Raw genomic sequence first — 18,281 nt, 5'->3', positions numbered from 1 at the left:
TTTCTGCCTGCAAATCCTGATATTGTATGACATTGTGTATATCTGTATGCAAGACACTGCAGTCACTGGGTGTGGTGATTTCAATGATCAATGCTACTTTTGTCTTCTTTTCATGGACCACTATATCTGGTTTTCTGGCATCTGTCTTTTGAACTGTTGGTAATGGATGATCCCATGAAATGTAGACTTCACCATTTTCTAGGATGCTTTGTGGCTCATGTTTCCAGTGTTTTTTAGTTACTTCAGTACCATAATGTTTGCACAATCCCCAGTGCAACAGTCTTGTTACATTATTATGCCTCTCAGTATACAGTCCTAGTGCCATTAGTAGGTCACAACCAGCAAGGAGGTGTGCAACTGTTCCAATTCAGTTTTATAAAACCTACATTTGTCTGTTTCTACCACATGTTCAATGGACTTTATAAACCAACGTGTATGTAGCCCACTATCTTGTGCCGCCAATATTAACCTTTCATCTCTTGGTTTGAATTTGCCTCTCCTTAACCATACCTGCATTTGTTACTGACCGCCATGAGGTTCTTCCAGAAGTTCTCTATACTTGCAACTATATTTATGCATTTTCCACATTTCTTGCCTTCTCATCTGGTCCTTTACCATATATTCTTTCATTTGTTTTTTTGGCATATTCAGTTGCTGCTTGATTTTTAACTACTTGTAGTTTGAATAAATGTGGTAGATAAGAATTATGTCCATACATCTCTACCAGGGACTTTTTGATGTTAATGGCTATTATTTGAAAATTAAGGGAAAATTTAACTGTGATACAGAAAGCATCACTTATGGAGAGCTTTGTCAATTCTGCCCAGCTTTTTATATTGGTAAAACTGAACATAAACTTAAGACTAGGATGTATGAAATTTGTATGAGATTAGTAAACAAAAAGCCATTAATGCATTGTATAAAAATATTACTGCATATCCAGGGAAGTCCTTCAAGTTTATTGTTGTAGAAAAAAAATTAAAACTCCAGGGGATGGTTCTTGGCAATAATTCTTGGAGAGAAATGATTTATACTGGATCTTAATATTGAATGAGGTTGTTTAGCCAGGGTTGAATGAGTTAGCTTCCATTGGATGTGATTCAAAACTGAAATTAATAAAGAGGTAGATTATGTATTTCAGGAATATTGATTGTTATAATATTTAAATTTATATTATGCATGGAGGTGTTTTGATTCTGGTTGGTGTTTATGTATATATGTATGGTAATTATTATTATTTAAACAGTTTTGATGATTATTTGTGTAATTGATGTCATGTGTCCTTTATATGTTCATAGGTGTGTACTAGGCTAATGGCCCTGGAGCCTTTATAAGCCTAGCCCCCCCAAAAATTGCCCAGGCACTGTGCCACCCGATGTTAGTTCACAGTGCCCATATCAAGTAGTACAAATGGAATGATCACTGGAGTGAACTTTCTGTTACCTATCCACTCATCAAGATTTCTCTTGAAGAGTGCCTGTATCCAGTAGTGCAACTGGAATGATCCCTGGAGTGAACTTTCTGTTACCCATCCACTCGTCAATATTTCTCTTGAAGAGGGCCAGTGAGGTGCTCTGTTTGACATGAATGGGAAGCTTATTCCAGAGTATGGGCAGTCTTTGGGACATGAACCTGTCCCTCCAGCATGTTCTGTTAATTGTGGTAATGAGGCTGTGATCTCTGGAGTATGTAGCATGGGGGAATTGGGATTTCTTTAGGTTTAACATAGTGTTAATGAACAACTGGATGAGGGGACTGAGGTGCTCCAGAGGAATGTAGATTTCACAGGGGCAAACAGTGCTTTGGGAAGACAATGGGATTTTCCAATGTTGCCAGGTACCTGAGGGTTAGACTTGGGAAGTTAGGTAGTAGAAGATAACTTGGTGGGGGCTTTCTAAGCTGTTCCATGGAGATGGCTAGTTGAAACAACAGTCCTCATCACAGCACATATTTCACAGATTGTAAAGGAGAAGATTTGGTGATCAGAATTTGTTGAAGTTTTTGACTTCATAGATGCAAAGAGTGTGTAATATCTGGAAGAGGCTGATTCACGTGAGGTTAAGGAACTCACAGTAGCCTTGTTCACTTTGAGGAAGAGTGGTGCATGAAGGTATAGGCTGAGGACTTGGGACATTTGGGTTTGGGGGTTTATTTACATCATAACTGTTATACTCGAGAAGGATTCCCAGCAGACAACTAAATTATTATCTTTTTTCTTGACAGTTTGGGAAAAGCAGAGGTTTAGGAGGAATTATGCCTGACTATGGTATGATCAACATTTTTCTAACTAAAAGCAGTGGATAGGACCTTGGTTTGGGAGCACACAGGCATCCTGATATGTGGACAGGACCATGCAGGATAGGCTTGGTAGTGTGGTCAAGGTGCAGGTGGATGGAATGATGATTAAGATGAAAAATGTTGGGCTTTCAATGTGAGTAAGTGTTCAAATCCCATATGTAAATTTCCACACGTGTTGTCATTGTTGGATGAGGCAGTAAGAGTGGTCAGAGCATTCAAAGATACCTGTTTGGCTAGGTTAGTGAGTCAACTTTTAGCTTATTGTGGGTGAGGGAGCAGGATTTGCCCATTTTAGGTATGCATCTCAAAGGAAAGTTTTACTTTCACAAGTCCATGCCCATGGGCTGTGCAGTTTCCTGTACCACTTTTGAAAAGTTCAGCATGGTGTTGCACTAGGTGTGGTAATAGAGGGTAGTTGGTATGAGAGTGGTTCATTACTTGGATGATTTCTTGCTAATTAAAGAAGGTAAGGAACTGGAGGTCAGGGGAATGTAGACGTTTGAGGAAGGCACAATTAGTGAATGACACAGTGGAGTATCCAGCTAAAATGCTAACCTTTTTAGATTTGGAACTGGATATAAATCTGGAAATGTTCAATCTGATTACTGACAAGGTGGAGAAAGTGGGAGCAGAGTAAGTGGTGGTTAGGGATAAGGTAAGGGTGAGGGAAGCAATGGAGGCATTAGTTTTATTGAATTTTGCAGGCAGATTGGTGGGTCCAAGACATACATTTATGAGAGGTGTGACCAATCTGGTACATGGGGTAAAGGGGAAACATCTTTGGGAGAGGGCAGATAGGGAGGTTAAGGAAATATGCCTATTTGGCTGGAGTTAATCTCTGGCATTTTAACAGCATGTCTTTTTGGTAAGATGATTGGGCTACTTAGCCAGAAATTCATTTCTTTACAAGTGCAGCATAGTTGTTTGAGATGGGTGGATATTTTGGTGCAGATAGCTTTCTGAAGCATGGACATATAAGCATCACAGGGATATTACATTTTTGGAACTGGTGCCAATTTGGACATCACTGGTAGTATGAGAGGAGGATTTTCAGAACAGAAGAGTGATATTTCATTAAGATAAATTAGTAGTTGTGCACATTTTGGCTAAGAAGATGGCAAAATCTAGATGGGTACAAATGTTACACAGAAGGACTGTTTTGTTTTGTTTCATTTAACCATTAACCTTTCTTTTTCAGCTCAGTATATTCCTGGCTATTGCAATGTTTTGGATTATAGTCCATCCCAATTTCAGTTTTGTAGGTTTTGGTAGCTGGCACCCAAAACTCAGATAAGTGGAACTCTTCTGCCGGGAATGATGTGAGAGATTGCTTGAGCATAGCAAGTTGGTTGGTTTGGCAGTCTAGGTGCAAGATTACTATGAAAACATATGGTAAGTCTTTCATAGATTTTAAGCAATTTGTTAGTAGATTGCCGTTAGATAGGAGGCATTGGTTGGTGGCATTAGTACTGACATTTCTGGTGGACAGAGGGTTAATGAGGCAGTTAAGATGGCTAGGGTTCACCTTGTAGCACTGAGTTCCTTGTCAAATTTGTTGGGTTTACTGGAAGTGATTAAAGATTGGAGGTTGGGAAGATTACTGAAGGGCTGGAAGAAGGTTCAGCCAAGGAAAGGGGACAGAAGGCTACGTTTGGGCCAGCATATGTTGCCGGTACTTGTTGGCAGGATCACACAAATTGGATTGTTCTCAGTCTGATTATATGTTGTGGGCCACCTTAGCAAATTGTATGTATATGGGAGCATTTTGGGTTAGTGAATTGCTGGGTAATCTGAAATGGGAAGATTTCATAATTACTTTGTCTGGGGTATTGATTTGGCTAAGGTGATCAAAAACTGTTCATTTGGAGGTAGTTAAGCAGGTGGTTTTGCCAAGGTGTGAAGTGCATTTATCATGTCCAGTGGCATGGATTAGAGAGTAGTTATGTGGAAAGTGACAGGAAGGTTTCATTTTTCAAGATGTGAAGGGTAGGACAGTGGATGCTAGGAAATTTGTGTTGTGTGTGAAGATGGCACTGAGAGTTCAGAGGGTGTCAATCAGCTGATAATTGCAACAAGCTTTCTTTTAAAATTGGAAGGTTGCCTGATTTAGGAGAGGGAGTTAGGTCTATGGAGGTGATTAAGAGAGTGGCGACTTTGATCTAGGCCATTTTTTAATTACATTTATTAGGTTTATATGTACAGTATATGTATCTTTATAGATAGATAGACATAAAAAAGAGTAATAAACAAATGAAAAATGAGGTATAGGATGTCAATTGCATGTTTTCTTTTGCAGGTAGGGAACTGTTAGTCTTGTTGGGTCATGCTTTGATTTACTGGGCATCTAGAATAGAGGAAGTTCTCCCTGATGCAAACTTGGGCCTGGATCCAGTGTTGGCATGTTTAGTGGTGTGGTTGTCGAGGTACTGCAAAATGAAAGGCAGCAGTTTGGTAATCTATTTGGAATAATTATCCATTTAGGAGATAATGACATTGGATGTATAACTAAAAGGAGGATGCTTACTTGTTTATTGAGGTATTTGTCAGTTGTTGTTCAGAGGTTCCCGGAGGCTAAGGTTGTTTTTCAGCCATAATTCCTTGACTGGTCTGGAGGATTGCAGATAACTTTAAGGCCATGGAGGTGGCTAGAAGGTTTCTTAACCACAGCAGTCAGATAAGTGTAATGTCAGGGAGGTGACTAGGAGGTTCCTTAACCACAGGGTGGCCAGGGTTCGTAGTGCCTTAGGCTTTTTTGCAATGGAGAACTAGGATTTTGCAGATAGATATTCAATCTGGTTTATTAGTGCTGGGGTACACCTTAGCAATATTGGTTTAGACATGTTCAATGTGCAAATGTCCTTGTTTTTGAAGGATTTATTTGTGAGATAGTGGTTGGGTTTTAGAGGGATGACAAACTTTAAACAGCCTTTTGGGCAGAACAAGGGCCTTAGCAGTTGTGCAAGGGATAGGCTCTTCTTTCCTCCCTGTCTTTATTTCATTTGGCACTCTCATTGGTCCAGGTGAGCGGTGCTGTGCTGCCTGGTGGAGTTAAACTTTGGATTGGGAGTGGGATGCTGTTATAGGTTTGTTGCGAGCTGTGTCACTCACTCCTTAGTTATTGTCAGAGGTGTTGTTGAAGTTATCATTTGTTCAAAGAGGAGGTAAGCAGTCTATCATGCTGCCCAGTTTTTTTATTGTGTACTAAGATTGAAGTGTTTTCTTTGTTGTTAATAAAGCCCTTATAATGTTATTATTTTGTAACAAAGCTAATTGCAAAGTCATAAGAGTTGTCAAGTGTGTCATTGGTGGGGTGTGGATAGCCCAGTGACAATTTCTGACACTGAGACACAGTCACTGGAAATTTTAAATCTGTACCTTTGCAGAAATTGTTAATAATAGATTTTCATCTCTAGCCCCTTGTTTAAAAATGACCCCCCCCCCATTTCCTTCACCCTATTCCTTCGATTAATAAACCTGTTATTGCTTTGTTTTGTTTTTGAAGACAATCTATATGTATTATGATTATGAACACTTCAACAAAAATGCATCATATTGGCATGCACTGATGATTCTTTTCATCAGACTATGTTCAAATATCTTCTTGTATAAACTGTATCATTATTAAAATACGATCTTAATAGGTGTTAAAACAAGCCTCACTAATTCTGTTTTTCTTCTTAATTACCCCTCTAACACTACTTATTAGTATGCAGACTCATCCCTCTAGTAAAGTAGTTTAAATGTTAACAGGTTATCATATCCAGTAGATATGTATTCAGAGTCCTACTTTTCCTTGCTAGGCAAAGTAATATGATTAAAATGTTAATTCTTCTAGTTAAATCTATGGCATAAAGGGATAAATAGCCCTAAATGTGACTCAGATTATTTGAGATCGACTTGTGTTCCGAGTACTGAAGGAACAAATAAAGGAGAGTAGCTTGAGCAACTGATATAAACCAATCCATCTGGGGGCAGGAAGTCTAATCCACTGCAGTGTCAGCACCTAGTAGAGACAGCAATACACTACATGTAGAATATGGACTGCAGACATATGTTATAACTATAACTACAGTTATAAAGCAGTCATCATAAGGTAATGGTAGGGATGTCCAAACCTTCAAGGAATGATATAACATGATATTTTATTTGAAATAAAGATGCAAGCATATCTGATACCAGAAAAGGACTTGGGGCCTGAATAATAGAAGCACTGCCTTGACTGTCTAGATGACATTTGTGTGATGACTGAGTCTCACCATGGTAGTGGAGGAACACAAATGGGAATGACTGCAGTTGGAACTTCATGCTTGGCAGAAATAGGGATACATAAAAGGAATAAGAATATTGTTCTTCCCTTATTCATTTTCGCTTTGCAAAAAAAATGACTGTATTCCCAGTTAGCTAACATTAATAAGTACATTTTCATGCATGGAAAAAGTAAAGCATAAATAATCTCTCTTGCCTCAATCCATGTCACTACACTTTTGCACATTAATTTTCTAATTCACAGAATATTCCATATAATTCCTCTTTCATATTTACTTTATCTGACTCTGCTACAACACAAACAGAATTTCCAGTACAACAGATTCTTTTTAAGAATTTATATTCTTTTATTCCTTTTTCTTAAATTCATTCCATTCCCCATGGCTATAAGAGCTAATATAACAATACTTCAACTTTAATATTCACTGGCAGCAAAATTTGACAGCAAAATGGTTGCAGATATCCTATTTGGTAATTTTTTCTCAATATGTGCATATTAATTTGTTCTTGGAATATTTGTATTATAATTGACATAATTTATATAACCACTGAGATAGATTTCAGATGTCATGTTTTATAAATGTAATGAATTTTTCAATTACTCCTTTACTGAAAGTTTATTTTTGCATGGCTTTATTAGTAGAAAGAAAAAAAAGTTGTAGCATTGTTTTATAAAACATTGCTATTTCTACTACAAGTGTACAGTTTTCCTGACAAAACCAAATGGAAATCCTTTTCCATTTTAGTTCCACCAGTAACACTAGGTTATCTAATTGTATTACTAATTATATTCATTGGCTATATTTGCTCACTTTTGTTTGCATAACAGAGCTTCTTGACTACTTATAATGTCGGTCTTTGGTTGAAAGTCAAAAAAGTGAATGCTTATATGCGTGAACGTTTTTTTCAGGCTGTGAATTACAGTGAATGTTCATATGAGAGAGCATCATTTTCACTGGAGTTTTTGCTGGCAGCCTTTTGTATGGAATTGTGGAGTTATTTGCCCTTAGAATTATCCCTTGTTGCGTGATCTCAGAGTTGCTGTATTTAATTAGCAAGTGGTGTGGGGGTGCTGTGAGAGTTCATCCATCCATCCAACCTCAACCCCTTTTTCCATTTTGCACATGGAGTCAGGGTGTCACTTGCCCCTGGAAAAAAATAGTTTTAATTTTTGATGCTTTTGGTCTTTTTAGATTTGACCTAATATGATTGATCTTTCTTTGTTTACTATTTTGAGCCTTCACTATTTTGAGTGTTTGATGTTTGAGACTAGTGATTTGATTATAGATTATAAGTGTTCACACACCTCTAGGTGGCACAGAACATATGTTAATATTGATCTTGTGAATTGCTCATGGGCTCCTGCACAAATTTAATTATGGTAGCTCAAGAGGGTAATCTTATCAGTAAATTATGGAAAATATCACTGATGTTTATATTTTTTTTATGAGTGTACTAGAACAATGGAAATCAATATTAGTTTAGCAGCTATGTGATCTAAAAGATGTATACTATTCTGCTGGAAAATGTTGCCTTTCCCTTTATTTCTCGTACAGGAATGATCACAATTATCTATTAATTTTCTAAATAGCCATTTGAGCTAAATTCCTTTTATTTCATGCATGCTGATCTTTAAAAAACACGAACAGACAAATTATTAAACAAACAGATAAGCGCATAAATAAAACAGTAATAGCTCTTGATGCATTAAAAATATCCATTGTCTTCAATGCCTACCCAAAGCTCACACAAACACTATGCCAGATGTTTAAAGTTGTCTAGTCTGCAAAATCACATTAAATGAATATACAACACAGAATCTAAAATCCCAAACATTAATACTGATGGCATTATAACCTTACTTTCTTTTTTAACTGTCATTTTTACGGTTTGACATGCAATACACTTTCCAGGGATACTGTTTTACAGAACATTTTCACATATAGTTTATATTTCACAATTGCCTATCATATCATACAACCTGTTTGTCATAATACTGATAGTCCCAATCCATGTCTTTTTTATCCTAATGCAACAGACATGATTTGTTAGTTTCTCTACTCATTCATACTTCTTGCATAGGTACAATGTACCCCCGTAAACTGGGCTATGACATTTCTTCACAAATGTTTCCCCCCTAGACAGTTCATGCTGTATTTTTCTCCATATTAAAGTTTTGTATATTACTTTTCTCTGCCCTTCAATTTTCAGATAATTACCACCATTTTGGTATTGTACACCTCACCTCTAGCAATCTCTTACCTGCACTTCTCATTAACCCATCCTATTCCACTATAACTATAATTTTCCTGTTGTATCACTTACATTTATCACATTACTTGACTGGTCTACCAACCCCCCCCCCCCAGCCCTTGCTTTTAACCCCTATTGCATCATCTTGTCAGCCAATCTACATGCCCTCTCCATAATTTTTGCATCCAGACCTTTGCTCTTCCTTCTTTATAAACTTCTCAACCCTCCCTTTTTTATGTCTTAGCTATCATCCATTTCACTTCCTCAGTGAACAGCTCATGTTCTAGTCTTTCATCTCTAGTGCATCCTGTTCCATTACATACCTCAAAAATCACGATACATCTGTCCAGTATCTTCTTTACCAGTAATTTATTCCATATTTCTCTTGCACCCCTCCAGAGTGATAACAACTTCCCTACAAGTCCACCATATATGCATCTGTTCAGCATTTTCCTCCCCACATCAACAATCTGTGGAAGAATACCATTCTTCTCGATGTTTCCCTACGGATGATCTATGCTATCTATCTACCATTCTTCTGCACTGATCTCCAATAGGAGAAGCCTTGTTTAACAGCTTCATCATTGTTAATATACTTTCCTAGAAACATTTTTCATCCATATTCCATCTTCTTTACTCCAACAACCCCTCTGCTTACCAAAGCACACTCACATACTGACTCTCCCAGCTGCCAGGAAATGATTCCAGTGCTTCCCATTTTTATCTGATGCTAGTTCTTTCCAAAAGCTAGGCCTACCTCATAATTTGCTATTTCTCCTTCTGAATCCTTAGGTTTCTCATTGCTTAAAAACCTCAGCTTTGGCCGGCTAAGAACTTGCTATATTCAACTGGACGTATAAGAGAATTTAAGTTCCTTTATCTGCTCTTTTTTTTTCAGAAAAATACAGTATTTAAATTGATTTTAACTGTGTGGAAGGAATATTAGCTGAACTGGAAGTTAGTCAGTGTTTGCTGAATTTTGTTATTTGCTAGTAATTACAGGTGTGTGGGTAGTCACATACTTTGATTTCCTGTCCTTGCCTATTTAAGTGGTACAGTGTGAAATATTTTCTGCTTAAAAACCTCAGCTTTGGCCGGCTAAGAACTTGCTATATTCAACTGGACGTATAAGAGAATTTAAGTTCCTTTATCTGCTCTTTTTTTTTTCAAAAAAATACAGTATTTAAATTGATTTTAACTGTGTGGAAGGAATATTAGCTGAACTGGAAGTTAGTCAGTGTTTGCTGAATTTTGTTATTTGCTAGTAATTACAGGTGTGGGGGTAGTCACATACTTTGATTTCCTGTCCTTGCCTATTTAAGTGGTACAGTGTGAAATATTTTCTGCTTAAAAACCTCAGCTTTGGCCGGCTAAGAACTTGCTATATTCAACTGGACGTATAAGAGAATTTAAGTACCTTTATCTGCTCTTTTTTTTCAAAAAATACAGTATTTAAATTGATTTTAACTGTGTGGAAGGAATATTAACTGAACTGGAAGTTTTGACTCTGCTCTTCAGTTAGTCCCACCCACTCTCCTTGTTTTTGTTTTGGTGTTAATCTTAGTGGCCTTGCAACTGCCCGCCCCTCTTGTAAATTTGTGTTTGGATACTCCTTCTGGGCCCATCTCATTTGCTCACTCAACTGAGTGCAGTGAGATCATATTCTGATTTCAGGCACTCCTACTGTGTACAAAGAGAGCATCTGGGAAACAGAAAAAAAAAATTTAAGCTTGTTTCCTGCCTTTCCTGTTAAGTGGAATAGACTATTTGTAGGCTTCTGAGCCCCAAGCCCTTCTGTGTTGCAGGGAAGCCTTCTAGCTTAGTTTTTTTTTCTTATAACTAGCCAGTTTTCTAGTTTCAGCACTCAAATCTGTTTCTTTCACCTCAGCACTTGTTCAGAAAAAAAAAAAAAATTTATCTGCTTTTACTGTACTTGTGTTTCTACCTACTTTTTTTTACTTTTGCATCATCTTAAAAGTACTCAATTGTATTTATTACTGCTTGGTGTAACTCATTCTAAGCCTTTTGGTTTAAACACTTGGGCTTCGGACCAGTTGTTTTGCACTGAGAGGGTTTGTGGTCTGCACTGTAGTGGCAGAACAGGTAGCTTACATCCTTCTAGGTTAGAAACTGCTGATTGAGGGCTCAGTGTCTGTTATTCTAAAAGTGTATTAATTTTGGTTTAAGCACTTGGGCTTTCAGGCCAGTTATTTTACATTAAGAGGGTTCGTGGTCTGCACTCGTGTGGGAAGAAAGGCTGGACTCTGCCCTTCTGAGCTGGGAATTTCTGGTTGAAGGCTTATAGTGCATGCATATTTGAACTGCTTCTTACTGAAGTTGGTGCGCCTTGTTTGCTGTGGCATAGACTGGATTTGGGCCTGCTGGATCTAGCTTTTTTTGTGTAACTTGAGCACTAATCCAGGCATTCTCTAAAGTATTTAATTATATTTATTACTGCTTGGTAGTAACTTGATTAAAGTGTAGCTATCATTCTAAGTCTTTTGGATTAAGCACTTGGGCTTCAGACCAGTTGTTTTACATTAGGAAGGTTTGTGGCATGCACTGTGGTGGCAGGACAGGTAGCTTTCATCCTTCTAAGTTGGGAACTGCTGATTGAGAGCCCAGTGTCTGTCATTCTTAAAGTGTATTAGTTCTGGTTTAAGCACTTGGGCTTCAGGCCAGTTATTTTACATTAAGAAGGTTTGTGGTCTGCACTCTTGTGGGAGAAGAGGCTGGACTCTGCCCTTCTGAGCTGGGAATTTCTGGTTAAAGGTTTATAGTGCCTGAATATTTGAACTGTATCTTACTGAAATTGGTACACCTTGTTTGCTGTAGCATAGACTAGATCCAGGCCTGCTGAATCTAGCTTTGTTTATATGCTTGTTGTTTGTTTGCTTGTTATTTCCCTGGAACACTAATTCCACCTAATACGCGGCTTCTCAGCGCTTCTGTGGATCACTAGTGATATCTGCATTGCTTACTGTACTTATTTCCTTGTTTCACTTGAAAGAAAGTTACTGTTTGTCATTTTTGCATTTAAGTTACCTGTAACACATTGCACTTAAGTTACCTGGCACTTGCTCACTAAAGCAATTATATAAGTCAGCACTAAAAATTAAAAGCACTACACCCTCACTCCCCTCTGGCCCTGGTTTTCAATTATTAAGGAATTCCCAATAGTATTCTAGCATGCCCAAAGGTCAGTTGTCAATCTCCTCTCCGGTCCAGCTGGTGAATATGGGAATCTTGAGGCAATGTTACAACTGCCTCATGTACACAGACAACCCTCTCCTCCTCCCAACAAATTCCAACACATGTGAGAGATGCAACTATATAGCCAAACTGGAGGCTAAGCTCTCTCAACTCAGTACTGGCATAACCAGTCAGGAGGAGAAGGAAACCACACTCACTACGATTCCATTCTCACATAGACCTACCACGACAGCAAACCAAACACATAATCACACAAAAACATACTTGGAGGCTCTAAATAAAGAACTGCTGAAGCAGCAGAGACCTCCAAAGCAGACACCCAAGCAGCCGCTACCCCAAAACAAAACACGTGCAACACATATCTCACAAAGCCAGTGTGCCAAACAGTCACAGCCCTTAAGACTAAACAACACACCTGATACACTTGTAATAGGTGACTCTATCGTCAGGCACACTGACGTCTCGCTCACCAGGCTGAACAAGTAGAGGGTCACGGTGAGCAGCCTGTCGGGTGCTAGGATCCGCCACATAACACAAGCACTCAGGTCACTCCAAGGCAAGTACAAATATGACTCAGTCATTGTCCATGCTGGTGTGAATGACCTGAGACATACCTCCCTGGACTACATGAAAAGAGACATAAAGGAGCTCTCTGAGCATGTAGCCCAGGCCGGTATGACCCTGACCTTGAGTAGCATCTTACCCTCACCAAGAATGATGCCACAATATGAAGTCAAGATGATCAATTTCAACAATTGGCTTAAGTACTGGTGTCATTCAAAGGGATCCAATGCCTGTCAGCTTGGGATGATATGCTCGACAAGCCACGATGCTTCGCTTGGGACGGCTTGCACCTGTCACCCTGGGCATTCGGATATTGGCAAAGGCTCTTGCTACCCCATAGTGCCTTTTTTAGGCAAGGCTCAAAAGACAAACCCAACTCCATAGGTATCACAAGGGATAAGAAACTAAGAGTAATACTACTCAACGCCAGAAGTCTAAACCTCAAGATGCACGCACTGAAACTCTCCTTAGCATGGAGAACATCGATATCTGTACAGTAACAGAAACCTGGTTCAGGGCTCCCGAGAGCACCCCAGCACTACCAGGTTATACCTCATACCATGCTTTTCGGCCCCAAAACTTGGACCGAACCACAAAAGGAGGGGGAGTATCGATATTCATCAAAGATACCCACACCTCCAGGTTGGTGGCAAAGCACGAAGCATCAGAGACTATCCATGTGCAACTAACAGTGGGTAAAACTGCCTTCCAGTTTATAGCATGCTACAGACCACCCTCCCAAACCCATGAACCCCACTCGGCCTTCTTGAGAACACTGGAAAATATGAAGGTCTCTCCAAACACCATTATATTGGGCGACTTCAACTACCCAAACATAGACTGGGAGCATTACTCTAGCTCCAACACCCTAGCCCAAAGGTTCCTAGAATTTATAAACTCAAATGCTATGGAACAACTTGTTACCACTCCCACAAGAGGGGAAAACATACTGGACCTGATCATCACCAACATGGGGACTTTATGCTCCAGACCAGAAGTGTATCCCTCACTGGTAAGATCAGACCATAAACTAATCTCACTGGATATTCACATCCCGACCCCACCCCCTGCCCAGAAAATCACAGTGAAAAACTTCTCTAAAGCAAATTTCACACTCCTCCAAACTGAGGTGGAATCCTTCAAAGCCCCCGGGCCTGTGGAAAATAGGGCCCAGACCGCAGAATCCTTTATAAACGCATTCTATGAACACCTTCAGGAATGCATGGATCATGCGATCCCAAATAAAACCAAGACCCAATCCTCCAAAGGCAGACGTCCTGTCTGGTGGACCCCAGCCATAAACAAACTATACAATAGAAGGAGGAAGCTACTAAATGATAGAGCAAAATCCCAAAAAGGGAAGGCATCACTGATCAGTATTAGCAAAAAACTACGGGCACACATAAAATTATCTAAGGCCAGCTTCGAGAGAAAAATTGCACAGGACACTAAGGATAATCACAAGGCTTTCTTTAGTTATGTTAGGAACCTGGGTGGTAATTCCCAGATATGCTCAGAATTAGTCCAAAATGACAAAAATACACGAACCCACAGACATTGCCAACATCCTAGCTGACAGGTTCAGCGCAAACTTCTCCCCCCCCACCAAAAGGGCAAATATCTATCCCAGCAGAGTGCTGCCCCCCTGACATCTCAGATGCTCAGGTAAGAGCAGCCCTCTGCAAAGCAAAAAACACAGCCTCAATGGGACCAGATGGTGTCCCGGGCTGCGTCCTACATGAACTCCAAGAAGAGCTAAACCCAAACATAAAACTACTGTTCAATCTCAGCCTTACTACAGGATATGTGCCCAAAGAGTGGCGTACAGCAACAGTGGTCCCTCTCCATAAAGGTGGTGCCTCAACGGATCCTGGAAACTATCGCCCCATAAGCCTGACTAGCTTGGTCTGCAAAGCTATGGAAAGGATCATCATGGACCTTCATAAATAAAGATATTGGGGACCTACAAACACTGGATCCTACCCAGTTCGGCTTTGTTAAGGGCAGATCCTGCCTCTTAAACCTGGTTGATTTCTTTGAAACAGTCACCAAGGCCATTGACGAGGGGAAGGTGGTCCACACAGCCTACCTGGACCTCGCAAAAGCCTTCGATACATTACTCCACTCGGGCATTATAGATAAGCTCACCAGCTTAAATATAAACCCCTATGTCTATAGATGGATTGCAAACTGGCTCAAGGACAGAACCCACATGGTTAGAATTGCTGGAGGCATGTCAGACTCCAAACCAGTTACAAGTGGTGTCCCACAAGGCTCAGTCCTGGGACCTCTCTTGTTCGGTATACATTTCTCGGAGGTACAGGCCAACACGGAAGGACTGTGGCTGACCAAGTTCGCAGATGACTGCAAACTGGGTGCCAAAATTGACTCTCCAGCCGACACAAGCATCCTCCAAAAGGGCCTCATAGAAACAGACAACTGGTGCCAGAGCCATGGCCTCAAGCTAAATGCCAAAAAGTGTATAGTCATCTCCTTTGGCAAAAAAAGTGCCCACAAATTACCACATAGGTGGTAATCCATTAAGTACAGAAGAAGTAATTAGGGACCTGGGGACCCAAGTTGATAGCAATCTCTCATTTGACAACCACGTGGCCAAAGTGGTTAGAAAAACATTTTATATAGCCCACCTAATCATGAAGGGATTCACATCTAGATCAGGGAGGTCATCGTGCCTCTTTACTCATCCCTCATCAGGCCCATAATTGAGTATAATGCCCCTTTTGGGATGTACCTTACCAGACACCTGCAGCAACTGGAAAGACCCCAAAAGTACCTCACCAAGAGGATCAAAGGGCTCAAACAGATGCCATATGCTGCCCGGTTAAAGAAACTCCAGCTCTACTCAGTGGCATACCGCCTGTTCAGAGGTGATCTGTGCCTGACGTATAAAGCCATGTCCAACCCGGAATTAATGGACATGCCGCACCTCAGAAAATCCAAATCCCATCGAGCTACGCGCTTGAGAGACTTGAACCTCAGCACTGAAATAAATAGGACATGCTGGAGGGACAGATTCATAACCCAGAGGCTCCCTTTACTCTGGAATAAAATTCCAGTCCAGGTTAGGCAGAGTCCCTCATTGACTCTCTTCAAGAGGAATCTTGATGAGTGGATGGGAGATCGTAGGTTTACCCCGGGTATCACTTCTGTGTCACTGTTAGACAGAGGCACAGTATACTAACCTCGAAAAAGGGCATAGCAAAATAAATTTAAAATGGGTGGCGAAAGCCAAACACATTCTGGCTAGGCTTATAAATGCCCTAGGGCAGATAGCCTAGTATGAACCTATGAACCTATGAACTTATACTGAATGTTCTGAGTATTCTGATTACTGTATCTGAGATTCCCCCTATACAACAGCCAATCTGATTTCTGCAAATTAGAATTTCCTTTAAGGACAGGGAAGAATATGCATTCATTCAACTGTTCATCCCTTAGGTCCCTCAATGTCCTCATGCCCTTTTCCTCCCAAACTTCCCACTTATCCTCCAGGGGCAATTGTCTCTTAGATCTCCAATTCTTCTGTCCCTTTCATGGATGAATTGCGGTTTACAACCTAGCAGACACTTTATCATCATTTCAGTGCTGTTTTCTACCGGGCTCATTATCTCCCCATTTTCATTATTCAAACCCTTTTCTTAGGAAATCGTGACAGATTTTCTAAACCTCTGAGCCTTTGCATGATATTTATAGCAGTAACATATCACCTGAAATCCAGCATGTCCAATCCACACACTTTCCTATGAGCCCTCAGCCTATCTTTCATGGTCCTTCCTTTTTTTGCTTTTCTACACAAAACTGTCACATACCAACTAAATATCCCTTAAAATCATACTTAGTGGACTGATTTGTATATACCCACCCAACATAACATATGCACAGAAGATTCATCGTATGGACAATTCCAATCCTACCCCGTGTGGAAAATCTACCTGCCCATCTGCCTAACATTTCCCCTACCTTTGTTTTCAGCTCCACCCAGTTCTAGTGTCTGATCTCAGTTACCATTTTATATACCTTATGTTCCAAGCACCTTTCCCTCCTATCTTTTCAGGAAATGTGGGACATACCTCCCTCTTTTTAGTTTCAATTTTTAATCCCTACAGATTTTGAGGGGGGGGGGTAATGGAGCCCAGACACTCTGCAAAAACTACTGTATGTCTCCAATAACCCCAGTAACTGTGCTGCTTCATCCTCAAAGAGCATCATACAGTCTTCTTTAAATAGATATGTGATGTGCTTTTCATTTCCAATTCACTATGCCTCCTTATCCACCTTTCCCTTACTCTCTGCATGAGGTGTTCAATGACCATTTAAAATAATCTTGGTCATAACAGACAACCCTAATATGTTTATCTTCCTAATATTATTTCTTCTGTAAGTCCCCAAATGATATCTAAACACAACTTTGGGTTCACATGGGTGTGTTCACTCCCTTTAGCCACCAACTTTCTCTAATGGCCCTTTCAAAGTATCAATCATGAACTCCCATGAGACATATTCAAATGCTTTCTGTGTGTTTATTAACACATTTCCTGCCTTTCCCTGGTCATTTCATTTAGCCCAGATCATCCAGTCTATAAGACTATAATAATGGTCCATGGATGATCTGCCTTTAACAAACATATCTTGTTTATGTCCAATTACTCTCAGAAAAACTTTTTTCAATCATGCCGTCAAAATAAGAATTGCATTACCTAAAGGCAAAAGCCAATAAATTTTGACATCTGTCTCTGTCCCTTTGTGTTTATACAATATCATTGCTATGGTTTCTTTCACGGAATTAGTTAATCTCCTTTCTTCTATGATATTACTGAATAGATCTATCACTGTACCACTCACCTGAAAACCCCACTTTAATAGAAATCAAGGGAGTATCAATCTGGCCCACTTGTTTTATCCAGCCACTCCAAATCTCTGATTGCCTCAATCATCTCCCCCTTTCCTACTGGCAAATTTATTCTTTCCTCCTCACTCAGTACATATGCTTCCAATCATAGTCCACTGTAACTAAACTTTTGTAGCTGGAAAACTAAACTTTTGTAAATCTTGATGTAATATCTTTCAGATTTTGCCTTTATTTACTCATTTGTATGGATTTCCTCTCCTCTTTCATCTTCCACTGAACATATCTATGCCTGCTTTCTTTAATCATTGATTCTCCACATTAGCATATTGATGTCAATATCTCCCCTCACGCTGCAACTTGCCCATCTTCTTGCCATTCTAGTTTTGATATTGGATTCCTGATATTCTTCTAGTCTGTCTCTTATAGATGTCTGTTCTGCCCTATTTATATCCTGGGCTTTGTTCTCTCCAAGTGTAGCATTTTGCAACTTTCTAAGCCTATCCTCATGCACCTTTTCTTTCTTCATTTTCCACTTCTTGGCATGATGTTGAACCTTCAGGCAGCTTTCATCACATCACATTCCCACAATCTCAGTGTGTCTTATGAGTTTTTATTGAAGTGTACATTCTCCCTAATCATGTCCCATGTCCATTTAACTCCTCAACCAGTGCCCCAGATTCCATCTGTACCCACCTACTGTTTCATTTCCTAATTCACAGCTCTTCATAACAACAGCATGCTCTGATAAGTTTCATTCTCTGCGGTATACAGCCATTATTTTTCTCAAATGTTTTCCTATCTATAAATAATCTGTTCA

Source organism: Protopterus annectens, chromosome 5.part0, assembly GCF_019279795.1.
Source record: "Protopterus annectens isolate FY-2018-M chromosome 5.part0, PAN1.0, whole genome shotgun sequence".
Lineage (NCBI taxonomy): Eukaryota > Metazoa > Chordata > Ceratodontiformes > Protopteridae > Protopterus > Protopterus annectens.
This window is presented reverse-complemented; position numbering follows the sequence as displayed.